The following is a 24,490-nucleotide window of genomic DNA, read 5'->3' as shown; positions in this document are numbered from 1 at the left end:
TGCCCACACAAGACCCCACACTATTAAGCAGCAGGACTGGAGTCCCACTCAGGTTGCGTGAGTCCCAGACTCATGTTGGTGATGAAACACAGTCAGAGAGTGAAGACAGCATTCCTGGGGGGAAAAAAAGTATAACAATAATGAATTTTATTACATTTCTGGTGGAAAAAAAAATCTTTGAATCTCACAAATATATCAGTCAGCACTTTCAGAAAAACAGAACTGGTAGGCCAATTTCTATGTTATATCTTTTTTATATATATAAACATATTTAGTGTTTTTTAAATTTTTATTTATTTATTTACTTTTTGGCTGCACTGGGTCTTCTCTGCTTTGTGCAGGCTTGCTCTAGTTGTAGTAAGTGGGGGCTACTCTTGGTTGTGGTGTGCGGGCTTCTCACTGCAGGGGTTTCTCTTGTTGCGGAGCAAAGGCGGTAGGCACGTGGGCATCAGTAGCTGCAGCACGTGAGCTCCGTAGCTGTGGCACTCTGGCTCTAGGGTGCAAGAGCTTCAGTGGTTGTGGTCCACAGGCTCAATAGTTTCGGCTCACAGGCTCTAGAGCGCGTGAGCTTCAATAGTAGAAGCACATGGGCTCAGTAGTTGTGATAGCTTAGGCTGAATGGTGTCGGATTCATGATCTCTGAAGAAGGGAATTTAGCTTTGGGACCAGAGACAAGGCTTCAGGCACTTGGAGCTTCGTGTGGCAGAAGTTTTAATGTGGTGAAAAGGGGACAGAGAAAGCATCTGACACAGACGTCAGAAGGGAGCAGAGAGTGCCCCAGTGGCTAGCCTTATCAAGGCCTTATATACTTTTTCAACTGGTTGCTAACAATAGGAAGGTCTTACCAGACCCACTCCCACAACATACATCTTTAAGATAACAGAATTAGAACTAACAACAGAGAGGTCTTACCAGACCTACTCTCACAGAAGATAACGGGATTAGTCAGAAGGTTCTTAAGGAGAAACGTGTCCTCAAGCAAGAGACATTGTTGTTATATAATCATTAGTACAGAGTTTAAGGGAAAGCTCACCCTTGAGCAAGATGAGTTGCTTTGCTGTGTAATCATTAGCTCTGGGCTTAAAGAAAGTAAGTTTTAGGCAAAATAGATTGTTGCCATAACAATTTAAAGCTTAAGAAAAAAACCTCTTATGTAACTAAGACAAAGAAATATAGAAAAAAAAAGTTTGTCTCTTTCTCCCTGGACCCCTTTCTCCTCCTTGAGGGCCCTGGACTCCTTATCAACCTACTAAGGATTAACTCTCTCAATTGCTGCTCTTAGATTCCGGCTCACAGGCTCAGTAGTTGTGGTACAAGGGCTTAATTGCTCCGTGGCATGTGACATCTTCCCATACCAGGGACTGAACCCATGTCCCCTGCATTGACGGCAGATTCTTAGCTACTGTGCCACCAGGGAAGTCCTCTATGTTGACTCTTGAGGCAAAATTCCTTCTTCTATAGGAAACTTTAGTCCTGGTTCTCAAAACCTTCAACTGATTGAATGAGGTGCACTCACACATGGGGGGTAATCTGCTTTACTTACAGTCAACTGATTACAACTGCTATTCATAACCTAAAAACTATATTCAGGGTGATATCTGGACTCATGTTTGACCAACAACTTTGCACTCTAACCTCACCCAAGTTTACACATAAAATTAACTATCATAAGATATATATAAACAGGGACCCCACAAAGTTTTAATATTTACCCCACTGTAGCCATCTCAATTTTTGTGGTTTTTTTAAATTACATTTTAGAGGGGAAAATGCATGAGAATAAGAGTTTGAAATTCTGTGCATTTATGAAGGGAAAATATACTTATTTCATAAAACAAAGACTATTTTTAAAAACTCACTCGAGGATAAAAAGATAAAGGGAACATAAAATGCCAAAGTTTGATTTAAATATCAAAATATTTTGCGTTTGTTTCATTTTAGAATTTGCTACATAAGGAAGAGTATTTGACTCTTTTGGTGTATACATGCTGACCTGTTTTAAATAGATTTCTAGAAAGTCAGCACTAGGAAAAGATCTTGGCTATCATTTGGCACAACTTCCAATGTTTCACATGGAACATGGGGACCCAGAGAGGGCACTCCAGGGGCACAGCTCAGCGCCTCTAGCAAGTGGTAGAACCAGGACTCCTGACCAGTCTCTGGAGGCGTCTCATTCATCAGGCTCATTATCCAATTTTATTATCAACAGCGAAAAGAAAAACAAACACACACAAAGCCGGCATTCTCTGTCGTAGACTTGCATGAGCCATACTTGGGCCAGCTGTGAGCCAGATGTCTGCCCGCCCCAAAGGGGCTGCCCAGGATTCCCAGGCTCGCGATGAGCTGACGAGACAGAAGAAGCAGACTGTGGGATGGGGGGAGTCCCAGCCCCCTTGGGGACAGGATGAACCTCAGAATGCATGCAGTGCCACCTGGAATAAGGGAGACCTGTGTCACCAGAGAAAATCAGGCAGATCATGAAGGGCTTAGAAAGAGTGAGGCCGGAGCTCTGAGTTCTGATTCCTGCTCTGCCTTCCGTCAGCTGGCTTCTCCAGACCTCAGTCTTCTTCTGTATAAAGTGGGGGACATCAGGCCTAGCTATATGAAGGCAGGTCAATCAGAAGACCTGGGTTTGAATCCTGCTTCTGCCACTTAAATGATTTATCTCTGGGCAATTCACTTAGACTCACAAACCTCAACTCACACAGAGGGTGTAAGAACTCCTGGGTAGGGTTGAAAAGGAGTAGCTCACGTGATGTGCCAACCGCAATGTCTGTGCCAAGGAGGAGGCTCACGATTCCTCCCTAATTCTCCCTTTTCTCTATCCAAACCCAAATCCCAGGGACCCCTGCTTTCCCAGGCTCTCTAGTCACACTCTAAGACCCCTCAGGGATGCACGCTTTTCCACCTCTCTGTCATTCACCAGCTGTTTGTTAAGGGCTCACTCGGGTTGCAGACGCAGTGAACCTTGTCCCTCCCTTCACAGAGCCTGCACGCCCTCAGGCATGACCCACAGACTGGCCGTCCCTGGGACATGACATGTTTTAGCTTCACCTTGATGGCATTGCTGGCAGCATTTCCAGCCTCCAGCCTGGAAGAACCTACCAACATTCTCTGGAAGGAAAACCCTGAGCCCCTCGCAAGGAGGGGTGGAGTTGCGGCCTGGGGCTGGGTCCTGCCCCTGCTACTACTGAAGTATGGATGGCACCCGTCCACCCACACTCTGGAATCTAGGTGTGGCTGCCTCTGTGCCTCTTTCCCAAATAATAACAGGGCCCCCTCCTTTGCATCTGTTGAGGGACACAGGAGGGGAGGTTTCTTAAGATCTTCGTTCCTGTCAGGTGAAGCAGCGGTGGCCACGGGAGGCCCCGACGACGTCTGGCATCCATCTGCCAGCTGGTCCCTGAGGGGCCTGAGCCACACCTGTGCGCTCTGGTTGCCCTGGAAACCAGGTCGGGGGACAAAGCGCTTCCCCTGGAGGAGACCCCACGTGCACAGGGGCCCGTGAAGGAGTTGATTATAATCTGTTGTCTGAGGCCTGGCAGCCCCGACACTCTTCCATGAGTCACACTCAAGTCTGAGCTCATCTGAGGCACTGGTTTGGGGCGGGGCTGCTAGAGAAAAGACAGGGAAATGAAGTCACACCTAAGGTGTGAGCTGGGAGGGAGCTGAGAAGTTGCCTGCACCAACCTTCTGTCATGGGAGCCTCTGGAAACGTCTACCACTCAGCTCAGCGTCTGGCCCAGGCCTAGGTCAGCAGCTGGTCCCCTTCCTCTCCCTCTCACAAGCCCCAGGGCCTCTTCCGTGTCCCTCTCCGTGGACCTGTCCACCCTGAGGGCCCTCCTCACCTGAGCCTGGAAGAGGAGGTATGGTTCCAAACACTGACGCCCTGCTCCTCCATACCAACCATCCCCAAACAGAGCAAATGCAAGCCTCTTCAGGGTCCCCGCCTGGAACCCAAACTCAGGGAACCAAGTAACGGGTGAAGGACGCACCCAGAGTTCTTGGGTCCGAGGGGCCTGAGGCCTGTGGTTCGCAACGCCTGCCCTGTAAGGTGAAGGTGGGGGACACTGTCTCACTTCCATTTCAGAAGGCTGAGAACACCATGTCTCCCATCCTGTGGGCCTAAAACTTTCCAGGACAAACTAGGCTGGAAGGTGGAATCCAGATCAGAGAAGTGGTAACCTCTGGCCTCCAGATACTAGCAGTTATCACCTCTGAGCATCTTCTCACATCCTTTATAAAAAATAAAATTATTTTACTTTTTAATTTTTTTTTTACTGTTCCTTGTGGCATGTGGGATCTTACCCACCCAGGGGCCAAACCCATGGCCTCTGCAGTGGAAGTGCAGAGTCTTAAGCCCTGAACCCACAGGGAAGTCCAATATACCCCTTTATTTTCTATACGAGACACTGAGGCCAGGTGGGTGTAGAGACTTGTCACCGTCACACGCGCTGGGTGCAGAGCCCAGATCAGAGCGCGGCCTTCTTCCTGCCCCACCCTCCACTGTTTGCATACAAGCAACTTCCAAGCCTCAGGGAGCCCCAGATCATACCTCGGTCATTTTCACCCCGTTCCCTAAGAAGACCGCAACAGTTTGTTTGGCGAAGGGGATAAAATCCCAGCACACTTTCCAGGATGGGGACAAAGCACTGTCAAACCATTTAAGCCTCCGCTCCCGTTTACGTCCTTTGTGTGCAGAATGACTAGTTCTCAATAGTCTTATTCTTCTTGAACCTCCAGATTAGGCCAGTCTTGTGTAAACAAGCTGCTGGGACACAAAGAGGGTCAAACCCTCAGAGCATCTCGCTCTCCCTGTTGGGCTCTAGAGTCATGGAGCTGGTACCATTGATGAAAATCTGGTAGTGGGGTGAGAGGACTAGGGGGTGCTTTTGGCAGTTAAGCCCGAACATAAACCTTGGCTGGCCCTGGGAAAGTTACCTAAACTTTCTGAGCCTCAGCGTGCTCCTCTGTAAAATGGGGATAATAACGCTCACCTCTCAGGCTTATCACAAGGATTTATGGGGTAATGGGGACAAAGCACCCAGCACCCTCTATTCACTAAACAAGTATTTCTTTCCTTAGTTTTCCCCACCTACCCCATTGTAGAAGTTGTAATAACCAGCTTACAAAGCTCCTTTTGGCCTTTCCACCACGTAAGGACAAAGCAAGAAGAATGCCATCTATGAACCAGAAAGTAAACTCTCAAGAGCTTACCAAATCTGCCAGCACCTTTGTCTGTCTTGGAATTCCCAGTCTCCAGAGCTACACTGAAACCCCTACGAGGTGGAGAAGTTAACCAAGTGATGACCAGTCTGTAGCCGTGACAGAAGCTGCCACAATTCCCAAGTACTGGCCTCAAGGAAAAGCGAACAAACCAACCCTGGAAATGAAGATGAACGGTACTTAATGTGATCAAGATGACAGACCATGCAGGACCAATTAGAAGATGACTGTCAGAGGTTACTGCTGTTTCTGCAGGTAGGCCCCTCCGTCCGCCTGCACACCCCTGAAACTCCCTTTTAAAAGTTCATGCCCCCCTTATCAGCAGGGGGCAATTGGCCTTTGGACACAAGTCCCCTTCTCCTTCGGTTGCCAGCCTCCAAAATAAAGCAAACTTTCCTTTCCGCCAGAGGGAAAAACAAAGCTCATTTTGCTCTGAGGGGGCATGTGTCGTCTGGGCATGGCTATTGCAAGGGTATGGCCCCAGGAATAAAGCCATCCAGCCTGGCAGCAGGAACCCAGCCTACAGGTCAGAAACCCTGATTCCATCTGCCTTCTAGCAGCTGCTTTCTGTACTCCCAGTCACTTACAGGTCTGCCCTTCAGTGTCAGCACCTGTAAATTCAAATCATACTGCCTTCCTCACTTCCTGCTCTAACAGAGTGTAAGAGTCTAAATACCATGCACTGGGAAGGGGTTATGATTATCTAGCGTAGCACTTCTCAAAGGGTGTAGGGATAATGAAAACAGTAGTAGGGCTCCCTAACCAAATCACTTTACAAAATACCGGATTCTTTAACTTCCCTGTGCCTTTCATCTGCCAATATGCATTAAGGGTCTCCAAGACTCAGATATACTGGGCCATGTTTCTCAAGAATATTCAACAGCTAAACTTCATTTCTGAAGACCCGATCATGGGCCAAGTGTGCTATAGGAAATGCTTTAGGAAATGCTCAACAGACATGCTTCAAACTACTTCCATGACCAGGGGAGTGAGAGGTTTAACTGGCCCACCATCTTACCTGGGTGCAAGATGAAATAGAAAGAGGCAATTTAGTCGCATAAGGGAGAGCTTTTAAGTGCAATTCCTTCTGGCAGCAAGAGGCAGAGAGGGCAGATACCATGCTCTAAGACCCTGGAGCCAGACTGTAATGGCAGTAAATGAAGGTGTCATTGGGAGGCCCAGTGTGCCCCAGAGAATTACGGGAGGTTTCAGGTTAGAGAGGGTCCCCCCAGGGCAGCTAAGAAGCAATGGTTATAAAACGGCTAGATATTTTTTCGTCTTCTTCCCTTAAAAAAAAAAAAATGCTTAACAGCAAAGGAAAAACTGTAAAAGTGGGAACTTTTGAAACTCTGGATGGCTTGAGATGAAGGCTGGCCAGAAAGGCGAGCAGATAGATAAGCTCAGCATCTTCTATGCAGACAGAATCCCTCTGAAAGCCATCCCAGGAGCAGATGTGGTTGGGCCCTAACACAGCTCTGGTCACTTGCACCAATGACTGCCTAACCTGAAATGCCATTCTCCCTCTCTCAGGAGTTGGGGACCAGCACGCCTGTTTCATCTATTATTTATTTATTTTTTTAAAGAAAATCAGCCAGTATTACAAAACCAAGTATTCCCCAAATGTCTGCTATCTTTTCCTTCTCCAGGTAGCCCTGAACACCTGTTTCACCCCACCACTAAATAAATATACTTTACATAAAAACCAGGAGCAAAGTGAAATTTACTGAAGCATCCACAAACAAAACAATGGGGGGAATTTACTTGGCAGTTATACAGAAGCCTGCTCAAAACTTTTTTTTACATTTCTTATCTACCCTAGGTCCTCTCTCTGCCATGTCTTTTTGGGGGGCCATATTATACCTTTTGATGTAGGATACAACCAGAGTCCCTTGGACTGCAAGAAGATCCAACCAGTCCATCCTAAAGGAAATCAGTCCTGGGTGTTCATTGGAAGGACTGATGCTGAAGCTGAAACTCCAGTACTTTGGCCACCTCATGCGAAGAGTTGACTTATTGGAAAAGACCCTGATGCTGGGAAGTATTGAGGGCAGGAGGAGAAGGGGATGACAGAGGATGAGACGGCTGGATGGCATCACCGACTCGATGGACATGAGTTTGAGTAAACTCCAGGAGTTGGTGAAGGACAGGGAGGCCTGGCATGCTGCTATTCACGGGGTCGCAAAGAGTTGGACATGACTGAGTGACTGAACTGAACTGAACTGATAACATAGCTAGCATCTGGTTTTCATTCCCAGATCTTAGAGACTAAAGGCAGGGCTAGAGGCAGTACAGAGAGTGGAAGCAACTTCATTGTTGAAGTAAATACAGAGCTCAGTTAATATACTTCTGTGTGACTTCCTAATTAAAAGACCTTGGTCAAGTGACTTCTTTTTCCTAAAACTCCATTTCCTTTGGTGGACTCTGAGAATAATGATTAGGGCTTCACAGGTAGCACTAGTGGCAAGGAACCTGTCAATGCAGGAGACATAAGAGACCAGGGTATGATCCCTGGGTCGGAAAGATCCCCTGGAGGAGGAAATGGCAACCCACTCCAGCATTCTTGCCTAGAGAAGCCCATGGACAGAGGAGCCTGATGGGCTACCGTCCACAGAGTCACAAAGAGTCAGGAAAGACTGAAATGACTTAGCCCGCATGCACGAGGGTGATTATATTGGGTTGGCCAGAAAATTCATTTGGGTTTTCCCATACGCTCTTCTGGAAAGCCCCAAATGGACTTTCTGGCCAACCCAACACTAGGCTGCACGGTTGTCTTATGGATGGGAGAAGAGGAATATGAGACACACAGCATGATGCCTGGCCCAGAGCAGGCACTCAATAACTTGCAGAAGCAATGATTCAGAGGGTATTTTAGAAGCATCTAAACCCAGATGGTGGCTGTAAGGATGGGAAAAGAGAGACAGGTGCATGAGACAGTATGTCTCAACATAGACTGGGGCTGCGCTGGAGTGAAAGAATGTGATGACAGGTCTCCTTTAAAGAGATTAAGTGCTTGGCTTCGCATGTAGCTCAGAGTGCCAGTTGTGATATAGCTTGACAGTTGAGCATCAGGGACCGCTGTGAAAATAAGCCCAGTGTCTCTCAGGGCCCGCCCTGGGGATAAAGGGCTGAATTAATTAATTAAAATAATAGTTGCCGATCTGCTTGATGTTCAAGCAGATAAATGACAGGGCCACCTAACTGGTGAATGTAGATGGGACAGTTAAGAAACGGCTTTTTGATTGTAGGTTCTAAAACAGGTTTTAAAAAGTTAATGGTTTGTTGTAGATTTTGTTTGCAGATACGTGTGCGTTTCATGCTGCTTTACGGAGTGACCACTGAGGCATAAAGTTGGCATGACTTGCTCTAATTTTCCGCCTGGCCACAAGTGACAAAGAGCAGCATATTGTAATACCTGGTTCCTCCAGAAAGCAGAATGTGTCAGAGTCTGAAGGTCTTGAGCACTAGCTAGCCAGTACTTCGTACTAGAAAGACCTAACCTTCAGAGCTAAACAAAGAATGATTGAAAGAAGACCCTCAAGACCATGAGTTTGCCTATGATATTTAACCTTTGTGAGCCTCGATTTTCTCACCTATATGATGAGCATGAACATCCCTGCCTCTCGTGGTTGCTCTGAGGCATACATAAGATCATATACGGGAAAGTGATGCATGACTGATGCTCCATGCATGTTTATTTCCCTTCTTTAAAGATTGGGTTTACAGGATTTACATCAGTGTGAGGCTTTATGTGGGGTAGCATAGAGAAGACAAGTGGCAAGGTTCTGTTCCATACCTTCTACATGGTTTCACATGTCTATGCTTTGTTACTGGGAACAGGGGAAGGAAAGAAAGAAAACTCAGGAGTGTACCAGGGGATCACATACAGCCTTGAAGGTTTTGGTGGACTTGGTTGCATGACTAATATAACAATGGAAGGAGGTATACTATTTTAAAAAGAAGAAGAACGTGAGTGAGTCAGTGATAGTCTCCCAGTCATATAGACTCTTTATGACCCCATGGACTGTAGCCCGCCAGGCTCTTCTGTACATGGAGTTCTCTGGGCAGGCATCCTGGGGTGGGTTGCCATTTCCTTCTCCCGGGAAGAAGGAAGAGAGAAAGAACTCTAATGAAGGGAGGGATGAAGACTTTGGAGTTATCAAGCTGGAAATCTACACCATGTGGTAGAAACATGAGGTAAAGCTTTTGGGTTGTAGATAAAAGAAAAGAAAGACACAAAAGTGATACTATCTTGGGAGTGAGCCGCCAATTGGGCACCCTGTTCATCTACAGGAAACTCTCATATGGAGCGCCGCAGTGGCACAGGGTCAAGCCACAGGAGACTCCCCAGGAGTCTCTTGGATGCAGAGGACCACCCACACCTTCTTCTTCTTGACTGTTTTGTCTTCCAAAGGGAGGAGCCACAAGAAGAACTGCTCCTGGGCACCCTCCTCAAGGCTGAGTGGTACTGAATTGTCGGTGGTAGGGCCCCTGGGACATGAGTTATGGTCACAGCAAACCACCATATTGGAGTCAGACCAGGTTGAGATTTCCAGCTTAATCCAGCTTGAGCCCTCAAACTTTCTTGATTTTGGGGAAAACAGATTTCCAGAATGTCAGCATGACCCTTAGCTAGCAAGAAAAGAAACTCAGGTTTTCAAAAGGAGGGTTCCAATGGTACTGTCTTAAATAGCTCAGTGAGGCAGAAAAGGCCGCGTGGATATGTATGCGTCACACACAAAGCCAAGCTGCTGAGCTCATGACCTCAGAAATGTTGCCGTCGAGGAAACAGCAGGGACTTCAGAGCTGCACATGCTTGCGTTTGAATTCTAGGCCCATCCCTATGAGCTAGGAAAGTTCTGTCAAGTTCTTTAAGTTTTCTGAGTTTGTTTCCTTATGCATCAAAAAGAAAAAAAATTATTCCACCTATATTGCAGTGTTGATATAGGGTTAGATGATATACTATATGCCATAGAGGCTACTTGTCAATGGAACATAGAAGCTGCCCAAGGGAAAATACGAGGCTTCTTCCCTTTTGCTCGGATTGTTTGACAGGTAGGTTGGAGGAAAGCCAGAAAGAGCCAGATTTCAGAAGTGAGTCGGAAAACTTTCCCCTGCCCTGGGGGCGATATGCTGGAGAAGCAGCACTATATCCTCAAGAAATATCTTGATTGATGGAATTGGCAGTCTGTCTAGGGAGATAATTTTGGATATGTTAGACAGAAGAGGAATTTTTCCAGTCACCCCATGCAGGCAGCCGGCATGGCTGAAGCCCTGCCATGAAGGGTAAAGGGAGGCTCACAATGGAGAGATGCCAGCAAGGCCAGAGGGACCCTCATTTGTTCATCGGGAGAAATTTCCAGGGGTCCCCAAGCTCTATTCTGGCAGGCCCACCAGACCCTCTTTATAAATCCCAGACTTGGATATCCCCTTGACTGCATTGCTTTGGCAGAGAGATGACTTGCTGCGTTTAATGTGCTGTCAGTCCTTCTAAGGTCAACCTTTGACGCCTTAAGGCTACCCATGCAACCTGGAAACGTAGAGTCCATATAAATTTGGGCCTGGAAAGGGAGCTACCGGAGAAGGAGGCAGGGACCCAGAACTGAGCCCGAAGTCTGCCAGCTTCTTACCTCTGTCATCTAAGCAAGTGGCTGGAAATCGGTGGCCCTTACTCTCCTCATCTGGAAAATGGGGGAGACTTTTGTAACAGCCTATTCAGATGTGAGAAATTGTGAATAACCAGCATAGTGAAATTGCAACACGAGCTAAAATCTGTTGAATCATACTCATGTGCCAGAAATTATTCAAACTCCTTTATGTTTTTAACTCTTCAGCCTTCACCTCCCCATGAAGTAGATGTGAATATTATTCCCATTCCGCAGGTGGGAAAATTAAAACAGAGCACTTATATAACTCACTCAAGGCCCTAGAGCTGGTAGGTGCCAGAGCTAGAATTTGATCCTTGTTGCTGGCTTCAGAGCCTGCAGGCTCTGCCTCTGGTCTCTGTCCTGGGGTTGGGCAGACCTGATCATAGTTGAGGTCCCCTCGCTCATGATCTGTGTTGCATAAGACATTCCCTTTGACTGCTCTGGCCTCTGCAGCCTCATTTACAAAGTAGCCATGCTACATCCTATCTCAGCATGTTGTTGCAAGCAGTAAGTCAGGCCCCCTGTGTGTAGCAGGGTGAATGAATATGAAATAAGCTGATATTACCCCAGGAAAGAGAAGCTAGCTGTGTTTCTGTACGTCTTGGCTCTCCTAAAAGCAAACAAACCAAAGGAAAATGAATTAGTTAAAAAAAAAAAAAAGAACAAAGTAGTTGTGGATTATGATAAACACTGGGAGGAAGTACCTAGGACGATAATAGAGAAGAACAAGGTTATCTACTTGAAGAAGGTGGGGGGTAAAGCAAGTCTGAAGAGGAGATAAAGCACATGAGATACAGCCAGAATTGCTTTAATCATGTGGCAGAGGCCGAGGCACCTCTGATAATGACTAAGGCAGCTGGGGAGCTCTGGAAAGATTTTATTTGAGAGGGAGAATGAAATGGTGGTGGCATTTTTTTTTGCCCAAGGGTGGCAGGGCCAAGCATCCCATGTCCATTTCCCATGTACAGTTTAGCACGTGAGTAGAACGTGATACATCCAAATGAATCTGATTTCTTTGCCTCTCTCTTGTGATCATCTCCTACTCTGTGGCAGCAGCCAAGGGAGGGGTAGAGGATGGAAGAGTTCTCCTTTCATTGGGGGAAAAAAAAAATTGTGCCACAGTGATGGAACTGGAATCAACACTTTGCTTTCTCTCTTCCCACCAAGAAAAAAGGGGGAGGAGGATTTAATTCTAACATGAAAATTTGATGAGCTGAATATGCAGCATTGCCTGGGTCGATATCTACATTTCAAATGCATTTACTGTCATTACTGAAAGAATCTTCACTTGGTGAACCATTAAGACAAAGCACCGGGTAAATGAGATAAATCATACCTCGGGTAACCGCTCTGCAGGACTGGTGGGGAGAAAACTCTTCCTGCTAGTGACAATTGGTAAAGGAAGGCTTCTGGAAAATGACCCTTCTAGGGAGGAGGAAGCTGCTAAGCAAGAGAACAGTAAATGGAGGCAGGGAGCAGGGAGCATAGGAAATATACTGGGATGTGATTAAATATACTGGGATGTGACTAAATAGAGCAGAGTGAGCCTCGCCTCTGCATCACCAACTGTCTGTGTGACCTCTCAGTTCACAGATAGTTCTTGAGCACCTGTTATGTGCAAGACCATGTTCTAGGCACTGAGGATTTACTAGTTAACAGACGAAATACACAGATAAACCCCTACCCAGCTGGGGCTTACAATGAGGTAGTAGGAACTTGGGACAAACTAAGTATTTGAGTCCTTCCTCAGTGTATATGGGTTTCCCAGGTGGCTCAGGTGGTAAAGAATCTGCCAGCCATGCAAGAGACCCGGATTCAGTCCCAGGGCTGGGAAGATCCCCTGGAGACAGGAATGGCAACCCCCTCCAGTATTCTTGCCTGGAGAATTCCATGGACAGAGGAGCCTGGCAGGGCTACAGTCCATGGGGTCACAGAGCCAGACATGACTGAGTGGGTAACACACACATAAAGGTACACACTGAAGCCCTAATCCAGATGGTGTTTGGACATAGTGTTTTCAAGAGGCAGAGTTAGATAAGGTCCAGAGGTGAGCCCTCGCGGTGGGATTCGTGCTATTATAAGAACAGATACCAGAGCTCGCTCGTATTCTCTCTGTCTCTTTCTCTCTCCCTCTGTCTCTCTCTCTCTGTCTCTCTCCATCTCTCTCCTTGTCTCTCTCCCTCCCTCCCTCCCTCCAGTCTAAGGACACATCAAGAAGGCAGCTATCTACAAACCAGGACGAGAGATCTCCCCAGAACCCAGTCGGGCTACCATCCTAATCTCAGGCTTCCAGCCTCCAGAATTCAAAGAAAATTAATGTCTGCTGTTTAAGCCATCTGGTCATGGGTATTTTGTTGCAGCAACTCAAGCTAAGATAAGAATAATGAATAAATACTTAAAGAGTCTAGTATACCGGCTGGTGGGAAATGCTGGGGAGTAAGGGTCAGAAGGTCATCATGCTGGCAGTACATGGTAGGAGGGCCAGGAGCTGTGATTTTAAGTCAGGTGGCCAGGAGGAGCCTCTGAGCAAAGCACAAGGGTGTTCAGAGCATAGAAGTTAAAACCACAAGCTTATTAATGTTTTCCAACTGTCAGTTATATGGTTCTAAATCTTAGCACCACCCACTACCAGCTGGATTTTAGGCCATTGTTTCACAAACTGCCTTGCATAGAGTAGGTGCTCAATAAATCAAATTTTAGCATACATTCAGAATTATTTGCAGGGCTTTTAAAACTCATATAAACTCACTTCTGGGTCCACCATGAGAATTTCTGATTCAGTTAGGTCGGGGGTCAGCTGGAATTTCTGCATTTCTCCCAAGTTTCTGACTGATGCTGATGCTGCAAACTGAGGACCACACTCTGAGGAGCCCTGAACTAGATGAGAGCTGCCAGTCATCCCCTTAGCCTCCTCAGCTGTAGCTGGGGATGTGTGCATCTCCATCACCAGGAGGCCGTCAGTGCTGGGAGCGTGGAGAGTCCTCAGGAAGGCACGCTGCTGCTGGCGTTCTCATTCTGGCAGAGGGGCGGCTGTGTGAAGGCTCAGTGAGGGGACCCGGTCTGTCTTGAGGGTTGGGGCATCCCAGAAAGATTACCAGAGATGATGCTGCAGTCTCAGTGGGTATCTGGGCATTAGCTCGGAGTAGGTATGGAGACAAGGCCCTTGGAGAGGGCCTTCTGAGCAAGGGGAACCTGCATGTGCAGAGGGCCCCGCAGTGAGGGAAAACACTGCGAGTTCAGGAAACCACTAATAGAATGCGTGTGTCCAGGCCTACAGCCTGGTTTTACCCCACAGCCCTAAGGCGCCGGTCAGGGTTTGAGCAGGAAGGCGTGTAACTGTCAGATTCAGTTTGAGAGTGATCTCCTGGAAGGGTGTGGAGGAAGGACCGGAATGGATAGCCGTGTCTGGAGGCTGAGAGTCTGATGCGGAGGTCAGGGCCACAGGCGAGGTCAGGGTCAGTGGCACAGGGTGCCTGCCTGGGGGGAGATGGGGCTCAAAATCCAGTCCCTGGTCCAGTCATAAGCAACTTAGACATGCAGCTGGGTCTCCCCAGAGGGAAGTCAGCTCTTTCTAATTCATCTGGCCAGGTGGAGTCACCATTTTCCGCTTTGTGCATGAACTAGCGGTGTAGGCTTGGCAGTTGTCTTCATCCATTCAGGCTGCTGTAACAGCGTCATAGAGCAAGTAGCTTCTAAATCACAGACATGTCTTTCTCACACTTCTAGAGGCTGAGAAGTCCAACCAAGATCGAGGCATCAGCAGATTCAAGCCCACTTCTTGGTTCATAGATGGCTGTCTTCTTGCTGAGTCCTCATATTGTGGAAGGAGAGGGGAAGAGAGCTCCCTGGGGTCTCTTTTATAAGGGTATAAACCCATTTATGAGGGCTCTGCCTTCATGATCAGATGACCTTCCAAAGACATTTGAATAGAGGGGACGTAAATGTTTAGTCAATAGCAGCAGTTTTTTTTTTACCACTAGTGCCACCTGGGAAGCAAGTTATTTCATTAGCAGTGAAAAATTGAGAGGAATTTACTTAGTTGGGAAAGAGTAGAAATGCCTGAACCAAACTCTTCTTTTAAAAATATAGTTATTTAGTGTTTATCTGGCTGCGTCAGGTCTGTCTCAGCACCTGATCTTTGTCGTGTCATGCAGGAATTTTCATTGTGCTGCTCAGACTCTCAGCAGGGACCCTGGAGTGAGAGGACTCAGGAGTTGCAGCGCTAGGGCCTAGTTTTTCCATGGCATGTGGGATCTTAGTTCCCTGGCCAGGGATAGGACCCACGTCCTCTGCCTTGCAAGGCAGATTCTTCACCACTGGACTGCCACAGAAGTCCTCCAACCTCTGTTTTTATCAGATGAAGAGTCAAGGCCCAGAAATGCTGAGTAATTAAAATGACATCACACAGCTCACAAGAGACAGAGCCAGGGTTAGAGCTCCAGCCTCCTCTTTCTAGGCCCTAGATTCTTTCTACAAAACCCAAACAACCTAACACAACTCCTCGCAAGGTCTGAGCCACAGTATTGATAATCCTCATTATCAACAAGGCTGATGCTGGACTAGGTGTACTAGGCCAGGTGCTTTCCATAAGTATTTTTAATGCCATCATCTGCACTTCAAGTTAAGCACTGGGACCTTGTCCCTCAGACCCTGCAACCTTATAAATAGGAGAGCAAAGGCGATGAGATTAGATTTTCTACCATCACCCAACTCCATTCATCATGGTGAGTGACAGAAGAGAACTCAAACCCCATGGCCCATACACCTTCCACTTACACCAAGTACCATGCAGTGTGAATTTCTCCATACATGGAAGAAGGGAGGAGCTTCATCCTAGCTGTGCATGAAAAGTGAGCTCTTCTGACTCTGAGCCCCACCTTCCCTTGGTAGTCAACGCCACAAAGGGAATATCTCCTGGGTCACTTTTGCCCATGTAACTGCAGGCACGAAGCCAGGCATCAAAAATGTCTTTTTTGTTTACTTGTTTCCAAGGCACATTTTTGACTGTGGCTGCTGCATGACTGTGAAAGTGCATTATGACCTCTCCAAAATGACACTAGCCTAGCCCACAGGTAACAGCTTGCCTACTCTCATTTAATGCCATAACCATGATGGGCAGCCCAGGAAAAAAAAAATCACAGTCCTGCCATGGAAAGAAAAGCTATGACCAATCTAGACAGTGTATTAAAAAGCAGAGACATCACTTTGCCAGCAAAGGTCAATATAGTCAAAGCGATGGTTTTCCCAGTAGTCACGTTCGAATGAGAGAGTTGAACTATAAAGAAAACTGAGCACCAAAGAATTGATGCTTTTGAACTATGGTGTTGGAGAAGACTCTTGAGAGTCCCTTGGACTGCAAGGAGATCAAACCTGTCAATCCTAAAGGAAATCAACCCTGAATATTCACTAGAAGTATGGATGCTGAAGCTGAAGCTCCAATAGTTTGGCCACCTAATACAAAGAGCCAACACACTAGAAAAGACCCTGATCCTGGGAAAGATGAAGGGCAGGAGGAGAAGGCAGTGACAGAGGATGAGATGGTTGGATGGCATCACTGACTCAATGGACGTGAGTTTGAGTGAATTCAGGGAGATAGTGAAGGACAAGGAAGTCTGCATGCTGCAGTCCATGGGGTCACAAAGAGTCACATACGACTTAGCGATTGAACAACAACGATTAGCATAACACCTTTGGATTTTTCCTATACCCTACTCATGTGTCTAGGTGGTGGAATGACCATGCCATGCCTAGTTCAGCCACTCTCCTCCACCTCTGCCTTTTGAATCACCTGTTTGCAGATGTGTTCTCTGGTCTGTTCCCTATCATTCGGGAACCTTGAAAGGCCTCCAGCTGTTCAGTACCACTTTCACATGTCTATTGTGAGGTTTGTGTGGCTAACACACTACATCATGTCCTCACCTCCGCCCTCAGTTCTGAAGGTACCGCTTTAGTCAGTCTCTCCTGTGGTTCCACACCAGAGCACAGTGGAGCAGCAACAGTTATTTGGGCCCCTTGAAATATCAGCATGCTCCAAACCATAAGGCAGGAAGATAACTCAGAGCAGGGTGTGATGAACTGTCTTAAAATGGTCAAGGAGATTTTTAGAGAAGGGAGAATCTGTTTAATATCAGTCTCCATGTAGCAGAAAATGAACACAGGTTTGAAAGCTTGAGAGTTCAAGCCATCTTGAAGAGGTAATTCCCAGTAATTACACTGTAGTAGCGCAAACTCTCCAAGGACAGATGCCTTAATTTGTCTTGTTCACTGATATACAAGGGCAGAAGGGACCCATGAGGGGACCTTTACTATGGTGAGCACAGCTGGGTGAGCTGGGAAACTAACCTCTGTGCACCATTGTTGGCACAGAGTACTTGCAATAACAAAATTTGTGTTTTTAAATAAATGAAGAAATAATATGAAATTGGCATTTAGAATGGATACAGACACTATAAGAGCATAGAGCCAGGCATTTAAACTAGTTTCATTTGATATTAAAATGCATTTTGATATCTTCAAGGATTGTAAGATACCTTAGGTCTCACATCAGCTCTTAAAAACTCAGCAAATGCAAAATCAACCAGCCCTGCAAAATGTGGTATGAACTTAGCAAACTTGGGTTCCAGCCACACTTCGCCAAATATTCTACATCCTTTTCAACCCCTCACCTTTGAAATGGCCCCTTCCATCTTCTGGCGTTAAGTCTCCACTATCACCTGTTCTGCGAGTCTCATTTATTTCTCTAATCCCAGCCAAATGGCGCTTTCTTTGGGGAGCTTTCTCTGACTCCTGCTGCCTGCGTTAGTTGTTTCCCTCTCTGGCTTTTCTCCACATCTCTCTGGTGGTTTGAGGTACATGCATGCACAGTTGTGTCTGACTCTTTGTGACCCCATGGACTGTAGCCCACCAGGCTCCTCTGTCCATGGGATTCTCCAGGCAAGAATACTGGAGTGGGCTGTCACTTCCTCCTTCAGGGGAGCTTCCCGACCCAGGGATCAAACCCACATCTCCAACGTTGGCAGGGGGATTCTTTACTTCTTAGCCATTGTATCCTAGTTCACCTGTTCATATGCAAGTAAATCTCTTTCCCTCTCTATATACCTATGGCTAGAAGTGAGTTTGCCAATAGTGACTGGTTGTGTGGATGAGTGGAGGGTCAGTGGGAGGGTGAGTAGGTAGGTAGATGAAGACTTTACTTTGCAATCAAAACAAGAGCCATGCAGCTATGCCCAGCAGGCCATGGTCATTTGCATAAAGAATTTTTCAAGTTGTCCACAGGCTCAGACTGAATCCTTGGTAGTTCACACCTTCCCTAGCCTCTTCCTCAGACCTCAGCCTCTACCCTACACTTCCCTGAGCTGTACCAGTCCTGGTCCACTTTCCTGGGAGCTCCATCTGACTCCAGAATGCAGTGAGACACACCCCTTTGTCTATCGAAACACAATCAATGCTCTGAGCCAAAATGAACAGTGACACCCCTCTCACCACAGAAGCAAGACTGGACAAAGGAAGTTGGAGAGAAAAGCCTACTGGTAGCAGCTCCCACTTCTCCACATCACCCTGTCCCCAAGTCTTTTCCAGGCAGAAGTGTATTAACTAGATGATAAACCAGTCACATAGGACAAGCATTCTTCTTAAAGCCTCAGGAACTCAAGAGTTCTACGCAAGACATCTTGCCAAACACAGTGCATTTGACAGCAATAGACCCAAAATAGTAGAATCACAAAAAATTTATCTTTGTAAAGACTTGTAGAAGCCAGTTCTAAGGTTTTAGACTGCATCAAACATGGTTCATATGTTTTGCTCACTTCCAATAAATACTCAGTGGTGCTTACTAGGGGCTGAGAATACAGACACCAGCTCACTGAGCAGAGTGGATAGATGTAGCAACATGATTAAAGTGAGACAATGAGATTTACACTCCTAGGAACTCAGTAACTGTGTTGAATAAATTAATAAACTGTAAACAAACCAAATGAAATTCCAGTATCTTTCCACAACATCACTGCTGTTTGACAGAATACATTAACTGTTTTCTCTCAACCCAACCAAGGAAAATGTTGTGTGTGTTTTTTTTTTAATGTAACACATCCTGATATCTTTACTCCAAGACCTGTAGGCTCTTTCCTCCCTTTCTCAATGTCCTGATACAGTCCTCCCATGGTCCAGTCACCTTACTCTATAGCAAGCAGTTGTTAGCAAGTGTCTTTTTCCACTAGACTCTGTACCTGTTGAAAACAGTGATGGTTTCATTCATTTCAGCATCTCCATCTGCTTACAAAGGGGCTGGTCTAGAGCAGACACTCAGAAAATTGTGGGTTGCTGAATTATTGTTGGATTTCTAAATTTTCACTCTCCTAAAGTATTAAGGAAGTGTGTGTTATTATTCCTATCATGGACATTGGAACTACTGAGACCGGTTCCATGGTCATTTCCACCCAGCTGTCTAGCGATAGAGCTGGATGTAGAATCCCAGTCCTGAGTCTGCGTCCAGAAGTCTCTACCCTTCCTCCCTGGTCAGAGAGCAGTTTCATCTCACAGAACACAGCCCTTTTGTTCAGGAAAGCCTGCTAGTAGAGCTTCTAACGTGGACACACAGAGGTCCCAGAGCTTGCTTTGAGGTGGCCAGAGAGAACGAAGTTGCTGTGCATGACAGAGTAATAGGATTTTTTGCTTGTTTTCTCCAGTGGTTATGGAAGACAGGAAGTGAGGGTCTGTGGAGCTGAGAGGGAATTTGGAGATGGTGCAGAAGGAGGCTGGCTGCAGGTACACTGACTCTAAGCAAAAGTGAGCCAAACATCTGCTCCCCAAATATAGTAGACAAAGTTGCACGCTTCACCCACCAGCTGCACAGTCTGCAGCGGTTGTCTCCAGGCGCAGTGCACACAGGAAGGTGTTACAGAAGATCCAGACTGCAGGCTCATATAAAAAGCAGGACTCTGTGGCTTCCCTAGGGGTTCAGTGGCTGAGACCCCACGCTCCCAATGCAGGGGGCCTGGGTTTGAACCCTGGTCAGGGAACTGGATCCTGCGTGCTGCAATTTAGAGTTCACATGCCACAACTAAGCCCTGGTGCAGCCAAGTAAATAATTTTAAAAGGCAGCAGTTGTGACACCCCAGATCTGCTGCACGGGAGCTGGGCTGTTCCTGCCATCTTTTGTCTCTATGGGGCCCGCACTGTCTGGTTTGCCACAGTCCCCACCACTCCCTATTGTCCCTCATGCTACCCTGGCCCTCTTGGCTCATTTGTATTGCTCATCTGGTACCTGAAGCCCTTTCAGTTCACAACCTCTGCACCAGAGGCAAATGATGACCCCTGAAAGCAAAGGACAGAAATGTTAGTTCCTGCTGTCCTAGGGGGAGAACCTAGACGGCAGCAAATGTCATCACATCCTGTGAGGTCAGACAGGGGCAGAAAATTATCATCTCTAATCTAAGGTTGATGAAACTGAGGCTTAGAAAGGATAAATCTCAAAACCATGGTAACAAGGCAAGTAAAAAGGGAGAGCCAGTGTTCAAATCCTGGGTGATCTGATTCTAAACACTGTACTTTGTCTGAACTACTCCTCTGAGGGCTTAACTCCTCCCCACCCTGCACTAACTCCTTCGATTCTAAACTTGAATGCTGACCCAGAAGGTCTAACTTATTTGCATATTAATTGAATGTGGTCTCAGAAAAGGGTCATTGGTTCCCCTGTGCAGTCTAACATCACATTTTTAAAATCCTAGATAAACCAATGTGTCATTTGCTGGTTCTTCTTGGTTAAGGAGAGGAGAAGGGGAAATAATTAAGTTACCTGGATGTTTGGACTTCCATGTTCAGACTGCTAATTGTTCAAGGCAGGAAACTGATCATGGAGGAGCAGGAGTGATGCTTCCAAACATCAAACCCTCTGCTTGTGGCAGACATGACAGGGGAAGTTATATCTAAAGAGGAGAAAGTATATAATTAAATGTCAAAACATATTGTGAAAAATGGTTTTTAACTCCTCAAATCTCCTGGCAGGATGAAAAAGAGAAACTCTCTAATAAAGCTGGTTCCTTCTCACAGGAGGTCAGGAAGTCATTGCTAACAGCAGAGACCCAAAAGACAACAAACTGCTGACAGCCTGTGGTTCTCCTGCCTAGCAGGTGAGAACAGCCCAAGGCAACGAGGCCTTACTATGTATCAGACTCTCCAATGCATGTTCTTACTCAGTCTTCACAGTTACCATTCAGTATGTGCTTTATACCCATTTTACAGATGAGGAAAACTGAGGTTCAGAGAGCTCTCTTAGCCTTCCCTGTCCATTCTCTCCCCTCAACTCTCTGCTTTTGCCAATACCCAAGTGCTTCCTACACAGATCCCATAAGTCACAGTGGGGAGTTTCCAGGTAAGATATAGAAAGAGACACAGCTGTGATCTCTGAAGACTACCATAGACATGGGTTCAAGTACTGGCATGCCAAAGTTGGACACTTGGGCCATTTTATCCAGGCTCTTTGGGACACATCTTCGTCATCTGTAGAGCAGATAACTAGACTTTTAGAGTTCTCATGAAAAGCAAATGAAATCATATGCATTAGTGCTTTAAGTGGAATAGTATCTGTGAGTGTCTGGCATAGAGTAGGTGCTCAAAACGGGATATCGAGTTCTCATTACTAGTTTAAACTGGTTACCTCTCTGATTTTTCCTGAGAGTGATCAAATGACTTTTCATTACTTCTAGTGCAAGGAATGACTTTGTCCACAGAATAGGGTCTCAGTCCTTGGCCAGCACGAGACCGTGGCTGTGGCCAAGCCCGAGCCCCAGGCTGGGAGTCAGCTGGACTGAGGTGTGGGCCCTGCCTGTCCCACTTGGAAGCTGAGCGTCATGGGCCAAATTCTTCTGAAACTGAGAAACCTCAGTTTCTCAAATAATTCAGTGGAGCTAATACCTACTCCACAGGACGGTGACAAAGATCCAGTGAGATAAGATTCTTTGTAGAAAACAAACAAAAACTGAAGGAAACTGTGAGGCCCTGTGGAAGCCCTTCTCTGAAGATAGGTTTCACCCCCTTCGAGAGGACAGATAGCAGTTGTTCTCAAGCTTTTGAGAATCACAAACATGTTGCAAACCCAGTACCGTCAGGGACCGCCGCCGCCCATCCCCCCCCATCCCCCCGCTGCCCCACACACATAGGCAATGCACATAAGGCATATATGTACTCTTTCAAGGGTTCATGGCCCCCTAGAACTCAGCCATGACTCCCCAAGGGAACCTTCTGTTTGGCTCTGCCTCCCTCCCAGGCGGTGCTAGTGGTAAAGAACCTACCAGTGCAGGAGACATAAGAGATGTAGGTTCCATCCCGGGGTCGGGAAGATGCCCTGGAGGAGGGCATGGCAACCCACTCCAGTATTCTTGCCTGGAGAATCCCATGGACAGAGGAGCCTGGCAGGGTACAGTCCACAGGGTCACAGAGAGGCAGACACAACTGAGGTGACTTAGCTCGCACATCCTCCCCACCTCACCTCCAGGTTAACAAAACCCTTCCTGAGCTGTGGATGGATGGGGACTGGGGCGGTCCTCCTGTGGCTGCTGATGCTTGTTTTGGGGACCTGCTGCCCATGCATGGGGTGCCCAAGAGAGAGAGTGAGCCTTGAGAAATACAATCCACATTTATAAACCGGTCTCCCTTCCATCATCTCCTTCAGGGATATTAAACCCAAAGAGAAAGGACCAAAGAAAGGCTGGAGACCAACAAGAGACTCATTCACTCAGCCCCTGGAACACATACTAGAACTACTGCACAGAAGCGGAAAGGAGATAAGAGTTATGATAAACAGGGGAACCACTTTAGCCACGAGTGCCTCCCGACTGGGATCCGTATCTTCCTCCTGCCTGTATCACCAGTGCGGGGCACAGAGGTGCACAGGCGCAGTGGATGGATGGTGAGATTCTAGTGAGATTAGACAGTCTGAGGCTATAGAGCGTATTCAGTTATCAGAGATAAGTTGAACAAGATAGCCTTCAAGTCAAATGGTGGTTCCAAGAGTTGTTTTCAGTGCCATCTGGGTCTAAATAACCTGGGCCGTTTGTTTAAAAAATATCTTGCCAGAGCCTACCATAGATGCACAGAATCAAAATCTGCTGGGATGGAGCCTGAGAATGTACATGCATATGTTTATATGTGATGTTGTTATTTAGTTGCTGAGTCATGTCCAACTATTTTGCGACCCCATGGACTATAGTCTGCCAGGCTTCTCTGTCCATGGAATTTTCCCAAGCAAGAATGCTGGAGTGGGTTGCTGTTTCCTTCTCCAGGGGATCTTCCTGACTCAAGGATCAAACCTGCATCTCCTGCATTGCAGGTGGATTCTTTACCGCTGAGCCACTAAGGAAGACCGTGTGTATGTGTGTGTGGTGGTGAAATTTTCCCAAGTAATTTATGTAACCTGATTTAGGCACCACTCCTCTCTTTACTTTGTGAGTGGAATGTGATCATAAAGGTTTATCTTGGTAGTATGACGGAATCTAGGCTCAAGTTCTGCGTTGACCGCTGAATAGCTGTGTGATATTGGGCAAGTCACTTGCGATAACTGACCCTAACTACAATTACATCATCTATACAATGGGGATAAAGACACAGTTAACCGGAAGGCATTTTGAGGATTTAATAGGATCTTACACAGAAAGAGCCCAGCCTGGAGCTTGACACTAACTAAGCTTTCAGTAAGTATCAGATATTTCTGGTGACTGGGCGAATAGTAGAGAAATGTTAAGAGATTCACAGTAGCCACGGGAAGTTGGCAAGCAGGTGGTCACAATTCCTTTTTTTTTTTTTTTCACAATTCCTATTTTAAAGATGAGAAAACCAATGCTCACCATGGACTGTAGGCTCAGTGGTAGAGGCAGGACATGAACCCAGATATGCTGTCAGGCTCAGTAGGAACAGCTTGTGGCATCATGCACAGAAGTAGGACCCACAGCCTGCAGCCAGGACATAATTCAGACCGGCCTGGGTGGAAGTGGCTTGCACAACTCAGGACACAGCTCAGATTGCCCTGAGACATCCAGGGGGAGGCAGACTGTTTCCCACCAAGGAGTCCCCTGCCTCCTCGTGGGCCTTGGAATGCACTGGGTCACTCATGTTAAGTGACGAGCTGACACCACTTGGCGTAGGCAGATAGCTTTATCAGATGAGAAGTCAAATGCAATCAAATGTGTGGAGCCTTTTTAAAAAAACATTAGAAACATTTACCATGACGTTATTGACAAACTGGTTAATAAGCCGCCTGGACTAGAGTAACCCTGCTGGGATCAGCAGCTTTCGCTCCACGCTCTTTCCCTTCCTCCTTCCCTTGAGCTTCTGATGTGTTCCGTGGGTGCCTCCCCCAGGGTGGCTGTGACTTTGCCCTGCCTCCGAGGGTCTCCTCTTCCAGGCGGAAGCCTTCTTCAAGGGCAAGAGCTAGTTCTTTACCATCTTTGCATCTCCAATATGTAACATGTGTATTAACAATTAATAGTACTCAATAACGAATTCACATACTGACTGTTTTAGAAATGTACTTTCTTAAGCACATCTCCACTCACATTCTGGTTCCTTCCATTCTTCTTTTCTTTTTCCTTCCTTCTCTCCACTCTCATCCATTTGCACTCTCTGGC

General features: G+C 46.7%; 1 long non-coding RNA gene across 1 annotated transcript; it reads right to left on the bottom strand.

Annotated features, from left to right (window-relative positions):
• Nucleotides 1-63: 63 nt before the first annotated feature.
• LOC122705700 lies at nt 64-23,916 on the bottom strand. Its single transcript, XR_006344169.1, has 3 exons — nt 23,711-23,916; nt 20,665-20,794; nt 64-114 (listed from the first exon to the last, which is right to left on the bottom strand). It is a non-coding gene; the product is annotated as an uncharacterized LOC122705700 (long non-coding RNA).
• Nucleotides 23,917-24,490: the final 574 nt, after the last annotated feature.

The sequence above is a fragment of the Cervus elaphus genome, chromosome 2, assembly GCF_910594005.1.
Source record: "Cervus elaphus chromosome 2, mCerEla1.1, whole genome shotgun sequence".
In the NCBI taxonomy this organism is placed as follows: domain Eukaryota; kingdom Metazoa; phylum Chordata; class Mammalia; order Artiodactyla; family Cervidae; genus Cervus; species Cervus elaphus.
The sequence above is the reverse complement of the archived record's forward strand: the minus strand, read 5'-3'. Positions and strand labels throughout refer to the sequence as shown.